The 19280-nt window shown below is 40.5% G+C and overlaps 1 long non-coding RNA gene across 7 annotated transcripts; it reads left to right on the top strand.

Moving 5' to 3' along the window:
* The first annotated feature begins 1245 nt into the window (after positions 1-1245).
* LOC127927833 (uncharacterized) lies at positions 1246-19044 on the top strand. 7 transcript variants are annotated; one of them, XR_008129202.1, is made up of 4 exons: positions 1762-1942; positions 9465-9800; positions 12009-12134; positions 19002-19044. It is a non-coding gene; the product is annotated as an uncharacterized LOC127927833 (long non-coding RNA). The 7 variants fall into 7 exon arrangements; XR_008129203.1 differs by lacking the exons at positions 1762-1942; positions 12009-12134; positions 19002-19044 and adding exons at positions 1246-1348; positions 10093-10238; XR_008129205.1 differs by lacking the exons at positions 1762-1942; positions 12009-12134; positions 19002-19044 and adding exons at positions 1246-1348; positions 10093-10234 and having other exon boundaries at positions 9591-9800.
* Positions 19045-19280: the final 236 nt, after the last annotated feature.

Here is a 19280-nt window from a genome sequence, read left to right as displayed (position 1 = left end):
TTAGGGTTAGTAATGTCAAGTCTGACCAGGTATTGTGTTAGTTTAGGGTTAGTAATGTCAAGTCTGACCAGGTATTGTGTTAGTTTAGGGTTAGTAATGTAAGTCTGACCAGGTATTGTGTTAGTTTAGGGTTAGTAATGTCAAGTCTGACCAGGCGTTGTGTTAGTTTACGGTTAGTAGTAGTCAGGTCTGACCAGGCGTTGTGTTAGTTTAGGGTTAGTAATGTCAGGTCTGACCAGGTATTGTGTTAGTTTAGGGTTAGTAATGTCAAGTCTGACCAGGCGTTGTGTTAGTTTAGGGTTAGTAGTAGTCAAGTCTGACCAGGCGTTGTGTTAGTTTAGGGTTAGTAATGTAAAGTCTGACCAGGCGTTGTGTTAGTTTAGGGTTAGTAGTAGTCAAGTCTGACCAGGCGTTGTGTTAGTTTAGGGTTAGTAGTAGTCAGGTCTGACCAGGCGTTGTGTTAGTTTAGGGTTAGTAGTAGTCAAGTCTGACCAGGCGTTGTGTTAGTTTAGGGTTAGTAGTAGTCAAGTCTGACCAGGCATTGTGTTAGTTTAGGGTTAGTAATGTAAAGTCTGACCAGGCGTTGTGTTAGTTTAGGGTTAGTAGTAGTCAGGTCTGACCAGGCGTTGTGTTAGTTTAGGGTTAGTAGTAGTCAAGTCTGACCAGGCGTTGTGTTAGTTTAGGGTTAGTAGTAGTCAAGTCTGACCAGGCGTTGTGTTAGTTTAGGGTTAGTAGTAGTCAGGTCTGACCAGGCGTTGTGTTAGTTTAGGGTTAGTAGTAGTCAGGTCTGACCAGGCGTTGTGTTAGTTTAGGGTTAGTAATGTCAGGTCTGACCAGGTATTGTGTTAGTTTAGGGTTAGTAATGTCAAGTCTGACCAGGCGTTGTGTTAGTTTAGGGTTAGTAGTAGTCAAGTCTGACCAGGCATTGTGTTAGTTTAGGGTTAGTAATGTAAAGTCTGACCAGGCGTTGTGTTAGTTTAGGGTTAGTAGTAGTCAAGTCTGACCAGGCGTTGTGTTAGTTTAGGGTTAGTAGTAGTCAAGTCTGACCAGGCGTTGTGTTAGTTTAGGGTTAGTAGTAGTCAAGTCTGACCAGGCGTTGTGTTAGTTTAGGGTTAGTAGTAGTCAAGTCTGACCAGGCGTTGTGTTAGTTTAGGGTTAGTAATGTAAAGTCTGACCAGGCGTTGTGTTAGTTTAGGGTTAGTAATGTCAAGTCTGACCAGGCGTTGTGTTAGTTTAGGGTTAGTAGTAGTCAAGTCTGACCAGGCGTTGTGTTAGTTTAGGGTTAGTAGTAGTCAGGTCTGACCAGGCGTTGTGTTAGTTTAGGGTTAGTAATGTAAAGTCTGACCAGGTATTGTGTTAGTTTAGGGTTAGTAGTAGTCAGGTCTGACCAGGCGTTGTGTTAGTTTAGGGTTAGTAATGTAAAGTCTGACCAGGCGTTGTGTTAGTTTAGGGTTAGTAGTAGTCAGGTCTGACCAGGCGTTGTGTTAGTTTAGGGTTAGTAGTAGTCAGGTCTGACCAGGCGTTGTGTTAGTTTAGGGTTAGTAGTAGTCAAGTCTGACCAGGCATTGTGTTAGTTTAGGGTTAGTAATGTAAAGTCTGACCAGGCATTGTGTTAGTTTAGGGTTAGTAATGTAAAGTCTGACCAGGTATTGTGTTAGTTTAGGGTTAGTAATGTAAAGTCTGACCAGGTATTGTGTTAGTTTAGGGTTAGTAATGTAAAGTCTGACCAGGCATTGTGTTAGTTTAGGGTTAGTAATGTCAAGTCTGACCAGGTATTGTGTTATTTTAGGGTTAGTAATGTAAAGTCTGACCAGGTATTGTGTTAGTTTAGGGTTAGTAGTAGTCAAGTCTGACTAGGCATTGTGTTAGTTTAGGGTTAGTAGTAGTCAGGTCTGACCAGGCGTTGTGTTAGTTTAGGGTTAGTAATGTAAAGTCTGACCAGGTATTGTGTTAGTTTAGGGTTAGTAATGTAAAGTCTGACCAGGTATTGTGTTAGTTTAGGGTTAGTAATGTAAAGTCTGAACAGGTATTGTGTTAGTTTAGGGTTAGTAATGTTAAGTCTGACCAGGCATTGTGTTAGTTTAGGGTTAGTAATGTAAAGTCTGAACAGGTATTGTGTTAGTTTAGGGTTAGTAATGTAAAGTCTGACCAGGCGTTGTGTTAGTTTAGGGTTAGTAATAGTCAAGTCTGACCAGGCATTGTGTTAGTTTAGGGTTAGTAGTCATTTTACCAGGCGTTGTGTTGTTTAAGTAGTCAGGTCTGACCAGGCATTGTGTTAGTTTAGGGTTAGTAGTAGTCAGGTCTGACCAGGCATTGTGTTAGTTTAGGGTTAGTAGTAGTCAGGTCTGACCAGGCGTTGTGTTAGTTTAGGGTTAGTAATGTCAAGTCTGACCAGGCATTGTGTTAGTTTAGGGTTAATAATGTCAAGTCTGACCAGGCATTGTGTTAGTTTAGGGTTAGTAATGTTAGGTCTGACCAGGCGTTGTGTTAGTTTAGGGTTAGTAGTAGTCAGGTCTGACCAGGCGTTGTGTTAGTTTAGGGTTAGTAATGTCAAGTCTGACCAGGCATTGTGTTAGTTTAGGGTTAGTAGTAGTCAAGTCTGACCAGGTATTGTGTTAGTTTAGGGTTAGTAATGTCAAGTCTGACCAGGTATTGTGTTAGTTTAGGGTTAGTAATGTCAAGTCTGACCAGGTATTGTGTTAGTTTAGGGTTAGTAATGTCAAGTCTGACCAGGTATTGTGTTAGTTTAGGGTTAGTAATGTCAAGTCTGACCAGGTATTGTGTTAGTTTAGGGTTAGTAATGTCAAGTCTGACCAGGCGTTGTGTTAGTTTAGGGTTAGTAGTAGTCAAGTCTGACCAGGCGTTGTGTTAGTTTAGGGTTAGTAATGTAAAGTCTGACCAGGCGTTGTGTTAGTTTAGGGTTAGTAGTAGTCAGGTCTGACCAGGTATTGTGTTAGTTTAGGGTTAGTAATGTCAAGTCTGACCAGGCATTGTGTTAGTTTAGGGTTAGTAATGTCAAGTCTGACCAGGCATTGTGTTAGTTTAGGGTTAGTAGTAGTCAAGTCTAACCAGGCATTGTGTTAGTTTAGGGTTAGTAATGTCAAGTCTGACCAGGCGTTGTGTTAGTTTAGGGTTAGTAGTAGTCAAGTCTGACCAGGCATTGTGTTAGTTTAGGGTTAGTAATGTAAAGTCTGACCAGGCGTTGTGTTAGTTTAGGGTTAGTAATGTAAAGTCTGACCAGGCGTTGTGTTAGTTTAGGGTTAGTAGTAGTCAGGTCTGACCAGGTATTGTGTTAGTTTAGGGTTAGTAATGTAAAGTCTGACCAGGCATTGTGTTAGTTTAGGGTTAGTAGTAGTCAGGTCTGACCAGGCATTGTGTTAGTTTAGGGTTAGTAATGTAAAGTCTGACCAGGCGTTGTGTTAGTTTAGGGTTAGTAGTAGTCAAGTCTGACCAGGCGTTGTGTTAGTTTAGGGTTAGTAGTAGTCAAGTCTGACCAGGCGTTGTGTTAGTTTAGGGTTAGTAGTAGTCAGGTCTGACCAGGCGTTGTGTTAGTTTAGGGTTAGTAATGTAAAGTCTGACCAGGCATTGTGTTAGTTTAGGGTTAGTAATGTCAAGTCTGACCAGGTATTGTGTTAGTTTAGGGTTAGTAATGTAAAGTCTGACCAGGCGTTGTGTTAGTTTAGGGTTAGTAATGTAAAGTCTGACCAGGCATTGTGTTAGTTTAGGGTTAGTAATGTCAAGTCTGACCAGGTATTGTGTTATTTTAGGGTTAGTAATGTCAAGTCTGATCAGGCGTTGTGTTAGTTTAGGGTTAGTAATGTAAAGTCTGAACAGGTATTGTGTTAGTTTAGGGTTAGTAATGTAAAGTCTGAACAGGTATTGTGTTAGTTTAGGGTTAGTAATGTCAAGTCTGACCAGGTATTGTGTTAGTTTAGAGTTAGTAATGTAAAGTCTGACCAGGTATTGTGTTAGTTTAGGGTTAGTAATGTCAAGTCTGACCAGGTATTGTGTTAGTTTAGGGTTAGTAATGTCAAGTCTGACCAGGTATTGTGTTATTTTAGGGTTAGTAATGTAAAGTCTGACCAGGTATTGTGTTAGTTTAGGGTTAGTAATGTAAAGTCTGACCAGGCGTTGTGTTAGTTTAGGGTTAGTAGTAGTCAGGTCTGACCAGGTATTGTGTTAGTTTAGGGTTAGTAATGTCAAGTCTGACCAGGCGTTGTGTTAGTTTAGGGTTAGTAATGTAAAGTCTGAACAGGTATTGTGTTAGTTTAGGGTTAGTAATGTAAAGTCTGAACAGGTATTGTGTTAGTTTAGGGTTAGTAATGTTAAGTCTGACCAGGCATTGTGTTAGTTTAGGGTTAGTAATGTAAAGTCTGAACAGGTATTGTGTTAGTTTAGGGTTAGTAATGTAAAGTCTGACCAGGTATTGTGTTAGTTTAGGGTTAGTAATGTCAAGTCTGACCAGGTATTGTGTTAGTTTAGGGTTAGTAATGAAAAGTCTGACCAGGCGTTGTGTTAGTTTAGGGTTAGTAGTAGTCAGGTCTGACCAGGCGTTGTGTTAGTTTAGGGTTAGTAATGTAAAGTCTGACCAGGCGTTGTGTTAGTTTAGGGTTAGTAGTAGTCAAGTCTGACCAGGTATTGTGTTAGTTTAGGGTTAGTAATGTCAAGTCTGACCAGGTATTGTGTTAGTTTAGGGTTAGTAATGTCAAGTCTGACCAGGTATTGTGTTAGTTTAGGGTTAGTAATGTCAAGTCTGACCAGGTATTGTGTTAGTTTAGGGTTAGTAATGTCAAGTCTGACCAGGTATTGTGTTAGTTTAGGGTTAGTAATGTCAAGTCTGACCAGGCGTTGTGTTAGTTTACGGTTAGTAGTAGTCAGGTCTGACCAGGCGTTGTGTTAGTTTAGGGTTAGTAATGTAAAGTCTGACCAGGCGTTGTGTTAGTTTAGGGTTAGTAGTAGTCAGGTCTGACCAGGTATTGTGTTAGTTTAGGGTTAGTAATGTAAAGTCTGACCAGGTATTGTGTTAGTTTAGGGTTAGTAATGTCAAGTCTGACCAGGCGTTGTGTTAGTTTAGGGTTAGTAGTAGTCAAGTCTGACCAGGCGTTGTGTTAGTTTAGGGTTAGTAATGTAAAGTCTGACCAGGCGTTGTGTTAGTTTAGGGTTAGTAGTAGTCAGGTCTGACCAGGCGTTGTGTTAGTTTAGGGTTAGTAATGTAAAGTCTGACCAGGCGTTGTGTTAGTTTAGGGTTAGTAGTAGTCAGGTCTGACCAGGCGTTGTGTTAGTTTAGGGTTAGTAGTAGTCAGGTCTGACCAGGTATTGTGTTAGTTTAGGGTTAGTAATGTAAAGTCTGACCAGGCGTTGTGTTAGTTTAGGGTTAGTAGTAGTCAGGTCTGACCAGGCGTTGTGTTAGTTTAGGGTTAGTAATGTAAAGTCTGACCAGGCGTTGTGTTAGTTTAGGGTTAGTAGTAGTCAAGTCTGACCAGGCGTTGTGTTAGTTTAGGGTTAGTAGTAGTCAGGTCTGACCAGGCGTTGTGTTAGTTTAGGGTTAGTAGTAGTCAGGTCTGACCAGGCGTTGTGTTAGTTTAGGGTTAGTAATGTAAAGTCTGACCAGGCATTGTGTTAGTTTAGGGTTAGTAATGTCAAGTCTGACCAGGTATTGTGTTAGTTTAGGGTTAGTAATGTAAAGTCTGACCAGGTATTGTGTTAGTTTAGGGTTAGTAATGTAAAGTCTGACCAGGCATTGTGTTAGTTTAGGGTTAGTAATGTCAAGTCTGACCAGGTATTGTGTTATTTTAGGGTTAGTAATGTAAAGTCTGACCAGGCGTTGTGTTAGTTTAGGGTTAGTAATGTAAAGTCTGAACAGGTATTGTGTTAGTTTAGGGTTAGTAATGTAAAGTCTGAACAGGTATTGTGTTAGTTTAGGGTTAGTAATGTCAAGTCTGACCAGGTATTGTGTTAGTTTAGAGTTAGTAATGTAAAGTCTGACCAGGCGTTGTGTTAGTTTAGGGTTAGTAGTAGTCAAGTCTGACCAGGCATTGTGTTAGTTTAGGGTTAGTAGTAGTCAGGTTTTTACCAGGCGTTGTGTTAGTTTAGGGTTAGTAGTAGTCAGGTCTGACCAGGCATTGTGTTAGTTTAGGGTTAGTAGTAGTCAGGTCTGACCAGGCATTGTGTTAGTTTAGGGTTAGTAATGTCAAGTCTGACCAGGTATTGTGTTAGTTTAGGGTTAGTAATGTCAAGTCTGACCAGGTATTGTGTTAGTTTAGGGTTAGTAATGTAAAGTCTGACCAGGCGTTGTGTTAGTTTAGGGTTAGTAGTAGTCAGGTCTGACCAGGTATTGTGTTAGTTTAGGGTTAGTAGTAGTCAAGTCTGACCAGGTATTGTGTTAGTTTAGGGTTAGTAATGTCAAGTCTGACCAGGTATTGTGTTAGTTTAGGGTTAGTAATGTCAAGTCTGACCAGGTATTGTGTTAGTTTAGGGTTAGTAATGTCAAGTCTGACCAGGTATTGTGTTAGTTTAGGGTTAGTAATGTCAAGTCTGACCAGGTATTGTGTTAGTTTAGGGTTAGTAATGTCAAGTCTGACCAGGCGTTGTGTTAGTTTAGGGTTAGTAGTAGTCAGGTCTGACCAGGCGTTGTGTTAGTTTAGGGTTAGTAATGTAAAGTCTGACCAGGCATTGTGTTAGTTTAGGGTTAGTAGTAGTCAGGTCTGACCAGGCGTTGTGTTAGTTTAGGGTTAGTAATGTAAAGTCTGACCAGGCATTGTGTTAGTTTAGGGTTAGTAATGTAAAGTCTGACCAGGCATTGTGTTAGTTTAGGGTTAGTAGTAGTCAAGTCTGACCAGGCGTTGTGTTAGTTTAGGGTTAGTAGTAGTCAGGTCTGACCAGGCGTTGTGTTAGTTTAGGGTTAGTAATGTAAAGTCTGACCAGGCGTTGTGTTAGTTTAGGGTTAGTAGTAGTCAAGTCTGACCAGGCGTTGTGTTAGTTTAGGGTTAGTAATGTAAAGTCTGACCAGGCGTTGTGTTAGTTTAGGGTTAGTAGTAGTCAAGTCTGACCAGGCGTTGTGTTAGTTTAGGGTTAGTAGTAGTCAAGTCTGACCAGGCGTTGTGTTAGTTTAGGGTTAGTAGTAGTCAGGTCTGACCAGGCGTTGTGTTAGTTTAGGGTTAGTAATGTAAAGTCTGACCAGGCGTTGTGTTAGTTTAGGGTTAGTAGTAGTCAAGTCTGACCAGGCGTTGTGTTAGTTTAGGGTTAGTAGTAGTCAGGTCTGACCAGGCGTTGTGTTAGTTTAGGGTTAGTAATGTAAAGTCTGACCAGGTATTGTGTTAGTTTAGGGTTAGTAATGTAAAGTCTGACCAGGTATTGTGTTAGTTTAGGGTTAGTAATGTAAAGTCTGAACAGGTATGGTGTTAGTTTAGGGTTAGTAATGTAAAGTCTGACCAGGCATTGTGTTAGTTTAGGGTTAGTAATGTCAAGTCTGACCAGGTATTGTGTTAGTTTAGGGTTAGTAATGTAAAGTCTGACCAGGTATTGTGTTAGTTTAGGGTTAGTAATGTAAAGTCTGACCAGGCATTGTGTTAGTTTAGGGTTAGTAATGTCAAGTCTGACCAGGTATTGTGTTATTTTAGGGTTAGTAATGTAAAGTCTGACCAGGCGTTGTGTTAGTTTAGGGTTAGTAATGTCAAGTCTGACCAGGTATTGTGTTAGTTTAGGGTTAGTAATGTCAAGTCTGACCAGGCATTGTGTTAGTTTAGGGTTAGTAATGTAAAGTCTGACCAGGTATTGTGTTAGTTTAGGGTTAGTAATGTAAAGTCTGACCAGGCATTGTGTTAGTTTAGGGTTAGTAATGTCAAGTCTGACCAGGTATTGTGTTATTTTAGGGTTAGTAATGTCAAGTCTGATCAGGCGTTGTGTTAGTTTAGGGTTAGTAATGTCAAGTCTGATCAGGCGTTGTGTTAGTTTAGGGTTAGTAATGTAAAGTCTGACCAGGTATTGTGTTAGTTTAGGGTTAGTAATGTCAAGTCTGACCAGGTATTGTGTTAGTTTAGAGTTAGTAATGTAAAGTCTGACCAGGCGTTGTGTTAGTTTAGGGTTAGTAGTAGTCAAGTCTGACCAGGCATTGTGTTAGTTTAGGGTTAGTAGTAGTCAAGTCTGACCAGGCGTTGTGTTAGTTTAGGGTTAGTAGTAGTCAGGTCTGACCAGGCATTGTGTTAGTTTAGGGTTAGTAGTAGTCAGGTCTGACCAGGCATTGTGTTAGTTTAGGGTTAGTAATGTAAAGTCTGACCAGGTATTGTGTTAGTTTAGGGTTAGTAATGTAAAGTCTGACCAGGTATTGTGTTAGTTTAGGGTTAGTAATGTAAAGTCTGACCAGGCGTTGTGTTAGTTTAGGGTTAGTAGTAGTCAGGTCTGACCAGGCGTTGTGTTAGTTTAGGGTTAGTAGTAGTCAAGTCTGACTAGGCATTGTGTTAGTTTAGGGTTAGTAATGTAAAGTCTGACCAGGTATTGTGTTAGTTTAGGGTTAGTAATGTCAAGTCTGACCAGGTATTGTGTTAGTTTAGGGTTAGTAATGTCAAGTCTGACCAGGTATTGTGTTAGTTTAGGGTTAGTAATGTCAAGTCTGACCAGGTATTGTGTTAGTTTAGGGTTAGTAATGTCAAGTCTGACCAGGCGTTGTGTTAGTTTACGGTTAGTAGTAGTCAGGTCTGACCAGGCGTTGTGTTAGTTTAGGGTTAGTAATGTAAAGTCTGACCAGGCGTTGTGTTAGTTTAGGGTTAGTAATGTCAAGTCTGACCAGGCGTTGTGTTAGTTTACGGTTAGTAGTAGTCAGGTCTGACCAGGCGTTGTGTTAGTTTAGGGTTAGTAATGTAAAGTCTGACCAGGCGTTGTGTTAGTTTAGGGTTAGTAGTAGTCAAGTCTGACCAGGCGTTGTGTTAGTTTAGGGTTAGTAATGTAAAGTCTGACCAGGTATTGTGTTAGTTTAGGGTTAGTAATGTAAAGTCTGACCAGGTATTGTGTTAGTTTAGGGTTAGTAGTAGTCAAGTCTGACCAGGCGTTGTGTTAGTTTAGGGTTAGTAGTAGTCAGGTCTGACCAGGCGTTGTGTTAGTTTAGGGTTAGTAATGTAAAGTCTGACCAGGCATTGTGTTAGTTTAGGGTTAGTAGTAGTCAAGTCTGACCAGGCGTTGTGTTAGTTTAGGGTTAGTAGTAGTCAGGTCTGACCAGGCGTTGTGTTAGTTTAGGGTTAGTAATGTAAAGTCTGACCAGGCATTGTGTTAGTTTAGGGTTAGTAATGTAAAGTCTGACCAGGTATTGTGTTAGTTTAGGGTTAGTAATGTAAAGTCTGACCAGGTATTGTGTTAGTTTAGGGTTAGTAATGTAAAGTCTGACCAGGCGTTGTGTTAGTTTAGGGTTAGTAGTAGTCAAGTCTGACCAGGCATTGTGTTAGTTTAGGGTTAGTAATGTAAAGTCTGACCAGGCGTTGTGTTAGTTTAGGGTTAGTAATGTAAAGTCTGACCAGGTATTGTGTTAGTTTAGGGTTAGTAATGTAAAGTCTGACCAGGTATTGTGTTAGTTTAGGGTTAGTAATGTAAAGTCTGACCAGGCGTTGTGTTAGTTTAGGGTTAGTAATGTAAAGTCTGACCAGGTATTGTGTTAGTTTAGGGTTAGTAATGTAAAGTCTGACCAGGTATTGTGTTAGTTTAGGGTTAGTAATGTAAAGTCTGACCAGGCGTTGTGTTAGTTTAGGGTTAGTAATGTAAAGTCTGACCAGGTATTGTGTTAGTTTAGGGTTAGTAATGTAAAGTCTGACCAGGTGTTGTGTTAGTTTAGGGTTAGTAATGTAAAGTCTGACCAGGTATTGTGTTAGTTTAGGGTTAGTAATGTAAAGTCTGACCAGGTATTGTGTTATTTTAGGGTTAGTAATGTCAAGTCTGACCAGGTTGTGTTAGTTTAGGGTTAGTAATGTAAAGTCTGACCAGGTATTGTGTTAGTTTAGGGTTAGTAATGTAAAGTCTGACCAGGCATTGTGTTAGTTTAGGGTTAGTAATGTAAAGTCTGACCAGGTATTGTGTTAGTTTAGGGTTAGTAATGTAAAGTCTGACCAGGCGTTGTGTTAGTTTAGGGTTAGTAATGTCAAGTCTGACCAGGCATTGTGTTAGTTTAGGGTTAGTAATGTCAAGTCTGACCAGGTATTGTGTTAGTTTAGGGTTAGTAATGTCAAGTCTGACCAGGCATTGTGTTAGTTTAGGGTTAGTAATGTCAAGTCTGACCAGGTATTGTGTTAGTTTAGGGTTAGTAATGTCAAGTCTGACCAGGCGTTGTGTTAGTTTAGGGTTAGTAATGTCAAGTCTGATCAGGCGTTGTGTTAGTTTAGGGTTAGTAATGTAAAGTCTGACCAGGTATTGTGTTAGTTTAGGGTTAGTAATGTCAAGTCTGACCAGGCATTGTGTTAGTTTAGGGTTAGTAATGTCAAGTCTGACCAGGCATTGTGTTAGTTTAGGGTTAGTAGTAGTCAAGTCTGACCAGGCGTTGTGTTAGTTTAGGGTTAGTAATGTCAAGTCTGACCAGGCGTTGTGTTAGTTTAGGGTTAGTAGTAGTCAGGTCTGACCAGGCGTTGTGTTAGTTTAGGGTTAGTAGTAGTCAGGTCTGACCAGGCGTTGTGTTAGTTTAGGGTTAGTAATGTCAAGTCTGACCAGGCGTTGTGTTAGTTTAGGGTTAGTAATGTCAAGTCTGACCAGGCATTGTGTTAGTTAGTTTAAAGTCTGACCAGGCGTTGTGTTAGTTTAGGGTTAGTAGTAGTCAGGTCTGACCAGGCGTTGTGTTAGTTTAGGGTTAGTAGTAGTCAAGTCTGACCAGGTATTGTGTTAGTTTAGGGTTAGTAATGTCAAGTCTGACCAGGCGTTGTGTTAGTTTAGGGTTAGTAATGTCAAGTCTGACCAGGCGTTGTGTTAGTTTAGGGTTAGTAGTAGTCAGGTCTGACCAGGCGTTGTGTTAGTTTAGGGTTAGTAATGTAAAGTCTGACCAGGTATTGTGTTAGTTTAGGGTTAGTAGTAGTCAAGTCTGACCAGGCGTTGTGTTAGTTTAGGGTTAGTAATGTCAAGTCTGACCAGGCGTTGTGTTAGTTTAGGGTTAGTAATGTAAAGTCTGACCAGGCGTTGTGTTAGTTTAGGGTTAGTAGTAGTCAAGTCTGACCAGGGTTGTGTTAGTTTAGGGTTGACCAGGCATAGTTTAGTTAGTAATGTCTGACCAGGCGTTGTGTTAGTTTAGGGTTAGTAGTAGTCAAGTCTGACCAGGCGTTGTGTTAGTTTAGGGTTAGTAGTAGTCAGGTCTGACCAGGCGTTGTGTTAGTTTAGGGTTAGTAATGTAAAGTCTGACCAGGCGTTGTGTTAGTTTAGGGTTAGTAATGTAAAGTCTGAACAGGCGTTGTGTTAGTTTAGGGTTAGTAATGTAAAGTCTGAACAGGTATTGTGTTAGTTTAGGGTTAGTAATGTTAAGTCTGACCAGGCGTTGTGTTAGTTTAGGGTTAGTAGTAGTCAAGTCTGACCAGGCATTGTGTTAGTTTAGGGTTAGTAATGTAAAGTCTGACCAGGCGTTGTGTTAGTTTAGGGTTAGTAATGTCAAGTCTGACCAGGTATCTGACCAGGTATTGTGTTAGTTTAGGGTTAGTAATGTAAAGTCTGACCAGGCGTTGTGTTAGTTTAGGGTTAGTAATGTAAAGTCTGAACAGGTATTGTGTTAGTTTAGGGTTAGTAATGTAAAGTCTGAACAGGTATGGTGTTAGTTTAGGGTTAGTAATGTTAAGTCTGACCAGGCGTTGTGTTAGTTTAGGGTTAGTAATGTCAAGTCTGACCAGGCATTGTGTTAGTTTAGGGTTAGTAATGTAAAGTCTGACCAGGTATTGTGTTAGTTTAGGGTTAGTAATGTCAAGTCTGACCAGGTATTGTGTTAGTTTAGGGTTAGTAATGTCAAGTCTGACCAGGTATTGTGTTATTTTAGGGTTAGTAATGTCAAGTCTGACCAGGCGTTGTGTTAGTTTAGGGTTAGTAATGTAAAGTCTGAACAGGTATTGTGTTAGTTTAGGGTTAGTAATGTAAAGTCTGACCAGGCGTTGTGTTAGTTTAGGGTTAGTAATGTAAAGTCTGAACAGGTATTGTGTTAGTTTAGGGTTAGTAATGTTAAGTCTGACCAGGCGTTGTGTTAGTTTAGGGTTAGTAATGTCAAGTCTGACCAGGTATTGTGTTAGTTTAGGGTTAGTAATGTAAAGTCTGACCAGGTATTGTGTTAGTTTAGGGTTAGTAATGTCAAGTCTGACCAGGTATTGTGTTAGTTTAGGGTTAGTAATGTCAAGTCTGACCAGGTATTGTGTTAGTTTAGGGTTAGTAATGTCAAGTCTGATCAGGCGTTGTGTTAGTTTAGGGTTAGTAATGTCAAGTCTGACCAGGCGTTGTGTTAGTTTAGGGTTAGTAATGTAAAGTCTGACCAGGTATTGTGTTAGTTTAGGGTTAGTAATGTCAAGTCTGACCAGGTATTGTGTTAGTTTAGAGTTAGTAATGTAAAGTCTGACCAGGCGTTGTGTTAGTTTAGGGTTAGTAATGTCAAGTCTGACCAGGCGTTGTGTTAGTTTAGGGTTAGTAGTAGTCAAGTCTGACCAGGCGTTGTGTTAGTTTAGGGTTAGTAGTAGTCAGGTCTGACCAGGCATTGTGTTAGTTTAGGGTTAGTAGTAGTCAAGTCTGACCAGGTATTGTGTTAGTTTAGGGTTAGTAATGTCAAGTCTGACCAGGTATTGTGTTAGTTTAGGGTTAGTAATGTCAAGTCTGACCAGGTATTGTGTTAGTTTAGGGTTAGTAATGTAAAGTCTGACCAGGCGTTGTGTTAGTTTAGGGTTAGTAGTAGTCAGGTCTGACCAGGTATTGTGTTAGTTTAGGGTTAGTAATGTCAAGTCTGACCAGGCATTGTGTTAGTTTAGGGTTAGTAATGTCAAGTCTGACCAGGCATTGTGTTAGTTTAGGGTTAGTAGTAGTCAAGTCTAACCAGGCATTGTGTTAGTTTAGGGTTAGTAATGTCAAGTCTGACCAGGTATTGTGTTAGTTTAGGGTTAGTAATGTCAAGTCTGACCAGGTATTGTGTTAGTTTAGGGTTAGTAATGTCAAGTCTGACCAGGCGTTGTGTTAGTTTACGGTTAGTAGTAGTCAGGTCTGACCAGGCGTTGTGTTAGTTTAGGGTTTTGTGTTAGTTTAGGGTTAGTAATGTCAAGTCTGACCAGGCGTTGTGTTAGTTTAGGGTTAGTAGTAGTCAGGTCTGACCAGGCGTTGTGTTAGTTTAGGGTTAGTAATGTCTCTGACCAGGCGTTGTGTTAGTTTAGGGTTAGTAGTAGTCAAGTCTGACCAGGCGTTGTGTTAGTTTAGGGTTAGTAATGTCAAGTCTGACCAGGTATTGTGTTAGTTTAGGGTTAGTAATGTCAAGTCTGACCAGGCGTTGTGTTAGTTTAGGGTTAGTAGTAGTCAGGTCTGACCAGGCGTTGTGTTAGTTTAGGGTTAGTAGTAGTCAGGTCTGACCAGGCGTTGTGTTAGTTTAGGGTTAGTAATGTAAAGTCTGACCAGGCATTGTGTTAGTTTAGGGTTAGTAGTAGTCAAGTCTGACCAGGCGTTGTGTTAGTTTAGGGTTAGTAGTAGTCAGGTCTGACCAGGCGTTGTGTTAGTTTAGGGTTAGTAATGTCAAGTCTGACCAGGCGTTGTGTTAGTTTAGGGTTAGTAATGTCTGACCAGGTATTGTGTTAGTTTAGGGTTAGTAATGTAAAGTCTGAACAGGTATTGTGTTAGTTTAGGGTTAGTAATGTTAAGTCTGACCAGGCGTTGTGTTAGTTTAGGGTTAGTAATGTCAAGTCTGACCAGGCATTGTGTTAGTTTAGGGTTAGTAATGTAAAGTCTGAACAGGTATTGTGTTAGTTTAGGGTTAGTAATGTCAAGTCTGACCAGGTATTGTGTTAGTTTAGGGTTAGTAATTAAAGTCTGAACAGGTTTGTGTTAGTTTAGGGTTAGTAATGTCAAGTCTGACCAGGCATTGTGTTAGTTTAGGGTTAGTAATGTAAAGTCTGACCAGGTATTGTGTTAGTTTAGGGTTAGTAATGTCAAGTCTGACCAGGTATTGTGTTAGTTTAGAGTTAGTAATGTAAAGTCTGACCAGGCGTTGTGTTAGTTTAGGGTTAGTAGTAGTCAAGTCTGACCAGGCATTGTGTTAGTTTAGGGTTAGTAGTAGTCAGGTTTTACCAGGCGTTGTGTTAGTTTAGGGTTAGTAGTATTCAAGTCTGACCAGGCATTGTGTTAGTTTAGGGTTAGTAGTAGTCAGGTCTGACCAGGCATTGTGTTAGTTTAGGGTTAGTAATGTCAAGTCTGACCAGGCGTTGTGTTAGTTTAGGGTTAGTAATGTCAAGTCTGACCAGGTATTGTGTTAGTTTAGGGTTAGTAATGAAAAGTCTGACCAGGCGTTGTGTTAGTTTAGGGTTAGTAGTAGTCTGGTCTGACCAGGCGTTGTGTTAGTTTAGGGTTAGTAATGTAAAGTCTGACCAGGCGTTGTGTTAGTTTAGGGTTAGTAATGTCAAGTCTGACCAGGTATTGTGTTAGTTTAGGGTTAGTAATGTCAAGTCTGACCAGGTATTGTGTTAGTTTAGGGTTAGTAATGTCAAGTCTGACCAGGTATTGTGTTAGTTTAGGGTTAGTAATGTCAAGTCTGACCAGGCGTTGTGTTAGTTTACGGTTAGTAGTAGTTTACCAGGCGTTGTGTTAGTTTAGTAATGTAAAGTCTGACCAGGCGTTGTGTTAGTTTAGGGTTAGTAATGTCAAGTCTGACCAGGCGTTGTGTTAGTTTAGGGTTAGTAATGTCAAGTCTGACCAGGCGTTGTGTTAGTTTAGGTTAGTAGTAGTCAAGTCTGACCAGGCATTGTGTTAGTTTAGGGTTAGTAATGTAAAGTCTGACCAGGCGTTGTGTTAGTTTAGGGTTAGTAGTAGTCAAGTCTGACCAGGCGTTGTGTTAGTTTAGGGTTAGTAATGTAAAGTCTGACCAGGCGTTGTGTTAGTTTAGGGTTAGTAGTAGTCAGGTCTGACCAGGCGTTGTGTTAGTTTAGGGTTAGTAATGTAAAGTCTGACCAGGCGTTGTGTTAGTTTAGGGTTAGTAATGTAAAGTCTGAACAGGTATTGTGTTAGTTTAGGGTTAGTAATGTAAAGTCTGAACAGGTATTGTGTTAGTTTAGGGTTAGTAATGTTAAGTCTGACCAGGCGTTGTGTTAGTTTAGGGTTAGTAATGTCAAGTCTGACCAGGCATTGTGTTAGTTTAGGGTTAGTAATGTAAAGTCTGAACAGGTATTGTGTTAGTTTAGGGTTAGTAATGTCAAGTCTGACCAGGTATTGTGTTAGTTTAGGGTTAGTAATGTAAAGTCTGAACAGGTATTGTGTTAGTTTAGGGTTAGTAATGTCAAGTCTGACCAGGCATTGTGTTAGTTTAGGGTTAGTAATGTAAAGTCTGAACAGGTATTGTGTTAGTTTAGGGTTAGTAATGTCAAGTCTGACCAGGTATTGTGTTAGTTTAGAGTTAGTAATGTAAAGTCTGACCAGGCGTTGTGTTAGTTTAGGGTTAGTAGTAGTCAAGTCTGACCAGGCATTGTGTTAGTTTAGGGTTAGTAGTAGTCAGGTTTTACCAGGCGTTGTGTTAGTTTAGGGTTAGTAGTATTCAGGTCTGACCAGGCATTGTGTTAGTTTAGGGTTAGTAGTAGTCAGGTCTGACCAGGCATTGTGTTAGTTTAGGGTTAGTAATGTCAAGTCTGACCAGGCGTTGTGTTAGTTTAGGGTTAGTAATGTCAAGTCTGACCAGGTATTGTGTTAGTTTAGGGTTAGTAATGAAAAGTCTGACCAGGCGTTGTGTTAGTTTAGGGTTAGTAGTAGTCAGGTCTGACCAGGCGTTGTGTTAGTTTAGGTTAGTAATGTAAAGTCTGACCAGGCGTTGTGTTAGTTTAGGGTTAGTAGTAGTCAAGTCTGACCAGGTATTGTGTTAGTTTAGGGTTAGTAATGTCAAGTCTGACCAGGTATTGTGTTAGTTTAGGGTTAGTAATGTCAAGTCTGACCAGGTCTCTGACCAGGTATTGTGTTAGTTTAGGGTTAGTAATGTCAAGTCTGACCAGGTATTGTGTTAGTTTAGGGTTAGTAGTAGTCAAGTCTGACCAGGTATTGTGTTAGTTTAGGGTTAGTAATGTCAAGTCTGACCAGGCGTTGTGTTAGTTTACGGTTAGTAGTAGTCAGGTCTGACCAGGCGTTGTGTTAGTTTAGGGTTAGTAATGTAAAGTCTGACCAGGCGTTGTGTTAGTTTAGGGTTAGTAGTAGTCAAGTCTGACCAGGCGTTGTGTTAGTTTAGGGTTAGTAATGTAAAGTCTGACCAGGCGTTGTGTTAGTTTAGGGTTAGTAGTAGTCAGGTCTGACCAGGCATTGTGTTAGTTTAGGGTTAGTAATGTAAAGTCTGACCAGGCGTTGTATTAGTTTAGGGTTAGTAGTAGTCAGGTCTGACCAGGCGTTGTGTTAGTTTAGGGTTAGTAGTAGTCAGGTCTGACCAGGTATTGTGTTAGTTTAGGGTTAGTAATGTAAAGTCTGACCAGGCGTTGTATTAGTTTAGGGTTAGTAGTAGTCAAGTCTGACCAGGCGTTGTGTTAGTTTAGGGTTAGTAATGTAAAGTCTGACCAGGTATTGTGTTAGTTTAGGGTTAGTAGTAGTCAAGTCTGACCAGGCGTTGTGTTAGTTTAGGGTTAGTAGTAGTCAAGTCTGACCAGGCGTTGTGTTAGTTTAGGGTTAGTAGTAGTCAGGTCTGACCAGGCATTGTGTTAGTTTAGGTTAGTAGTAGTCAGGTTTTACCAGGCGTTGTGTTAGTTTAGGGTTAGTAGTAGTCAGGTCTGACCAGGCATTGTGTTAGTTTAGGGTTAGTAGTAGTCAGGTCTGACCAGGCATTGTGTTAGTTTAGGGTTAGTAATGTCAAGTCTGACCAGGCGTTGTGTTAGTTTAGGGTTAGTAATGTCAAGTCTGACCAGGTATTGTGTTAGTTTAGAGTTAGTAATGTAAAGTCTGACCAGGCGTTGTGTTAGTTTAGGGTTAGTAGTAGTCAAGTCTGACCAGGCATTGTGTTAGTTTAGGGTTAGTAGTAGTCAGGTTTTTACCAGGCGTTGTGTTAGTTTAGGGTTAGTAGTATTCAGGTCTGACCAGGCATTGTGTTAGTTTAGGGTTAGTAGTAGTCAGGTCTGACCAGGCATTGTGTTAGTTTAGGGTTAGTAATGTCAAGTCTGACCAGGCGTTGTGTTAGTTTAGGGTTAGTAATGTCAAGTCTGACCAGGTATTGTGTTAGTTTAGGGTTAGTAATGAAAAGTCTGACCAGGCGTCGTGTTAGTTTAGGGTTAGTAGTAGTCAGGTCTGACCAGGCGTTGTGTTAGTTTAGGGTTAGTAATGTCAAGTCTGACCAGGCGTTGTGTTAGTTTAGGGTTAGTAGTAGTCAAGTCTGACCAGGTATTGTGTTAGTTTAGGGTTAGTAATGTCAAGTCTGACCAGGTATTGTGTTAGTTTAGGGTTAGTAATGAAAAGTCTGACCAGGCGTTGTGTTAGTTTAGGGTTAGTAGTAGTCAGGTCTGACCAGGCGTTGTGTTAGTTTAGGGTTAGTAATGTAAAGTCTGACCAGGCGTTGTGTTAGTTTAGGGTTAGTAGTAGTCAAGTCTGACCAGGTATTGTGTTAGTTTAGGGTTAGTAATGTCAAGTCTGACCAGGTATTGTGTTAGTTTAGGGTTAGTAATGTCAAGTCTGACCAGGTATTGTGTTAGTTTAGGGTTAGTAATGTCAAGTCTGACCAGGTATTGTGTTAGTTTAGGGTTAGTAATGTCAAGTCTGACCAGGTATTGTGTTAGTTTAGGGTTAGTAATGTCAAGTCTGACCAGGCGTTGTGTTAGTTTAGGGTTAGTAATGTCAAGTCTGACCAGGCGTTGTGTTAGTTTACGGTTAGTAGTAGTCAGGTCTGACCAGGCGTTGTGTTAGTTTAGGGTTAGTAATGTAAAGTCTGACCAGGCGTTGTGTTAGTTTAGGGTTAGTAGTAGTCAAGTCTGACCAGGCGTTGTGTTAGTTTAGGGTTAGTAATGTCAAGTCTGACCAGGCGTTGTGTTAGTTTAGGGTTAGTAGTAGTCAAGTCTGACCAGGCATTGTGTTAGTTTAGGGTTAGTAATGTAAAGTCTGAACAGGTATTGTGTTAGTTTAGGGTTAGTAATGTAAAGTCTGAACAGGTATTGTGTTAGTTTAGGGTTAGTAATGTCAAGTCTGACCAGGCATTGTGTTAGTTTAGGGTTAGTAATGTAAAGTCTGAACAGGTATTGTGTTAGTTTAGGGTTAGTAATGTCAAGTCTGACCAGGTATTGTGTTAGTTTAGGGTTAGTAATGTAAAGTCTGACCAGGCGTTGTGTTAGTTTAGGGTTAGTAGTAGTCAGGTCTGACCAGGCATTGTGTTAGTTTAGGGTTAGTAGTAGTCAGGTCTGACCAGGCGTTGTGTTAGTTTAGGGTTAGTAGTAGTCAGGTCTGACCAGGCATTGTGTTAGTTTAGGGTTAGTAGTAGTCAGGTCTGACCAGGCATTGTGTTAGTTTAGGGTTAGTAATGTAAAGTCTGACCAGGCGTTGTGTTAGTTTAGGGTTAGTAATGTAAAGTCTGACCAGGTATTGTGTTAGTTTAGGGTTAGTAATGTAAAGTCTGACCAGGCGTTGTGTTAGTTTAGGGTTAGTAATGTAAAGTCTGACCAGGCGTTGTGTTAGTTTAGGGTTAGTAGTAGTCAGGTCTGACCAGGCATTGTGTTAGTTTAGGGTTAGTAATGTAAAGTCTGACCAGGCGTTGTGTTAGTTTAGGGTTAGTAGTAGTCAGGTCTGACCAGGCGTTGTGTTAGTTTAGGGTTAGTAATGTAAAGTCTGAACAGCAATTGTGTTAGTTTAGGGTTAGTAATGTAAAGTCTGAACAGGTATTGTGTTAGTTTAGGGTTAGTAATGTAAAGTCTGACCAGGCATTGTGTTAGTTTAGGGTTAGTAGTAGTCAAGTCTGACCAGGTATTGTGTTAGTTTAGGGTTAGTAATGTAAAGTCTGACCAGGCATTGTGTTAGTTTAGGGTTAGTAATGTCAAGTCTGACCAGGCGTTGTGTTAGTTTAGGGTTAGTAGTAGTCAAGTCTGACCAGGCGTTGTGTTAGTTTAGGGTTAGTAGTAGTCAGGTCTGACCAGGCATTGTGTTAGTTTAGGGTTAGT

The sequence above is a fragment of the Oncorhynchus keta genome, unplaced genomic scaffold (assembly GCF_023373465.1).
Source record: "Oncorhynchus keta strain PuntledgeMale-10-30-2019 unplaced genomic scaffold, Oket_V2 Un_scaffold_17943_pilon_pilon, whole genome shotgun sequence".
In the NCBI taxonomy this organism is placed as follows: Eukaryota; Metazoa; Chordata; class Actinopteri; order Salmoniformes; family Salmonidae; genus Oncorhynchus; species Oncorhynchus keta.
This window is presented reverse-complemented; position numbering and strand designations above follow the sequence as displayed.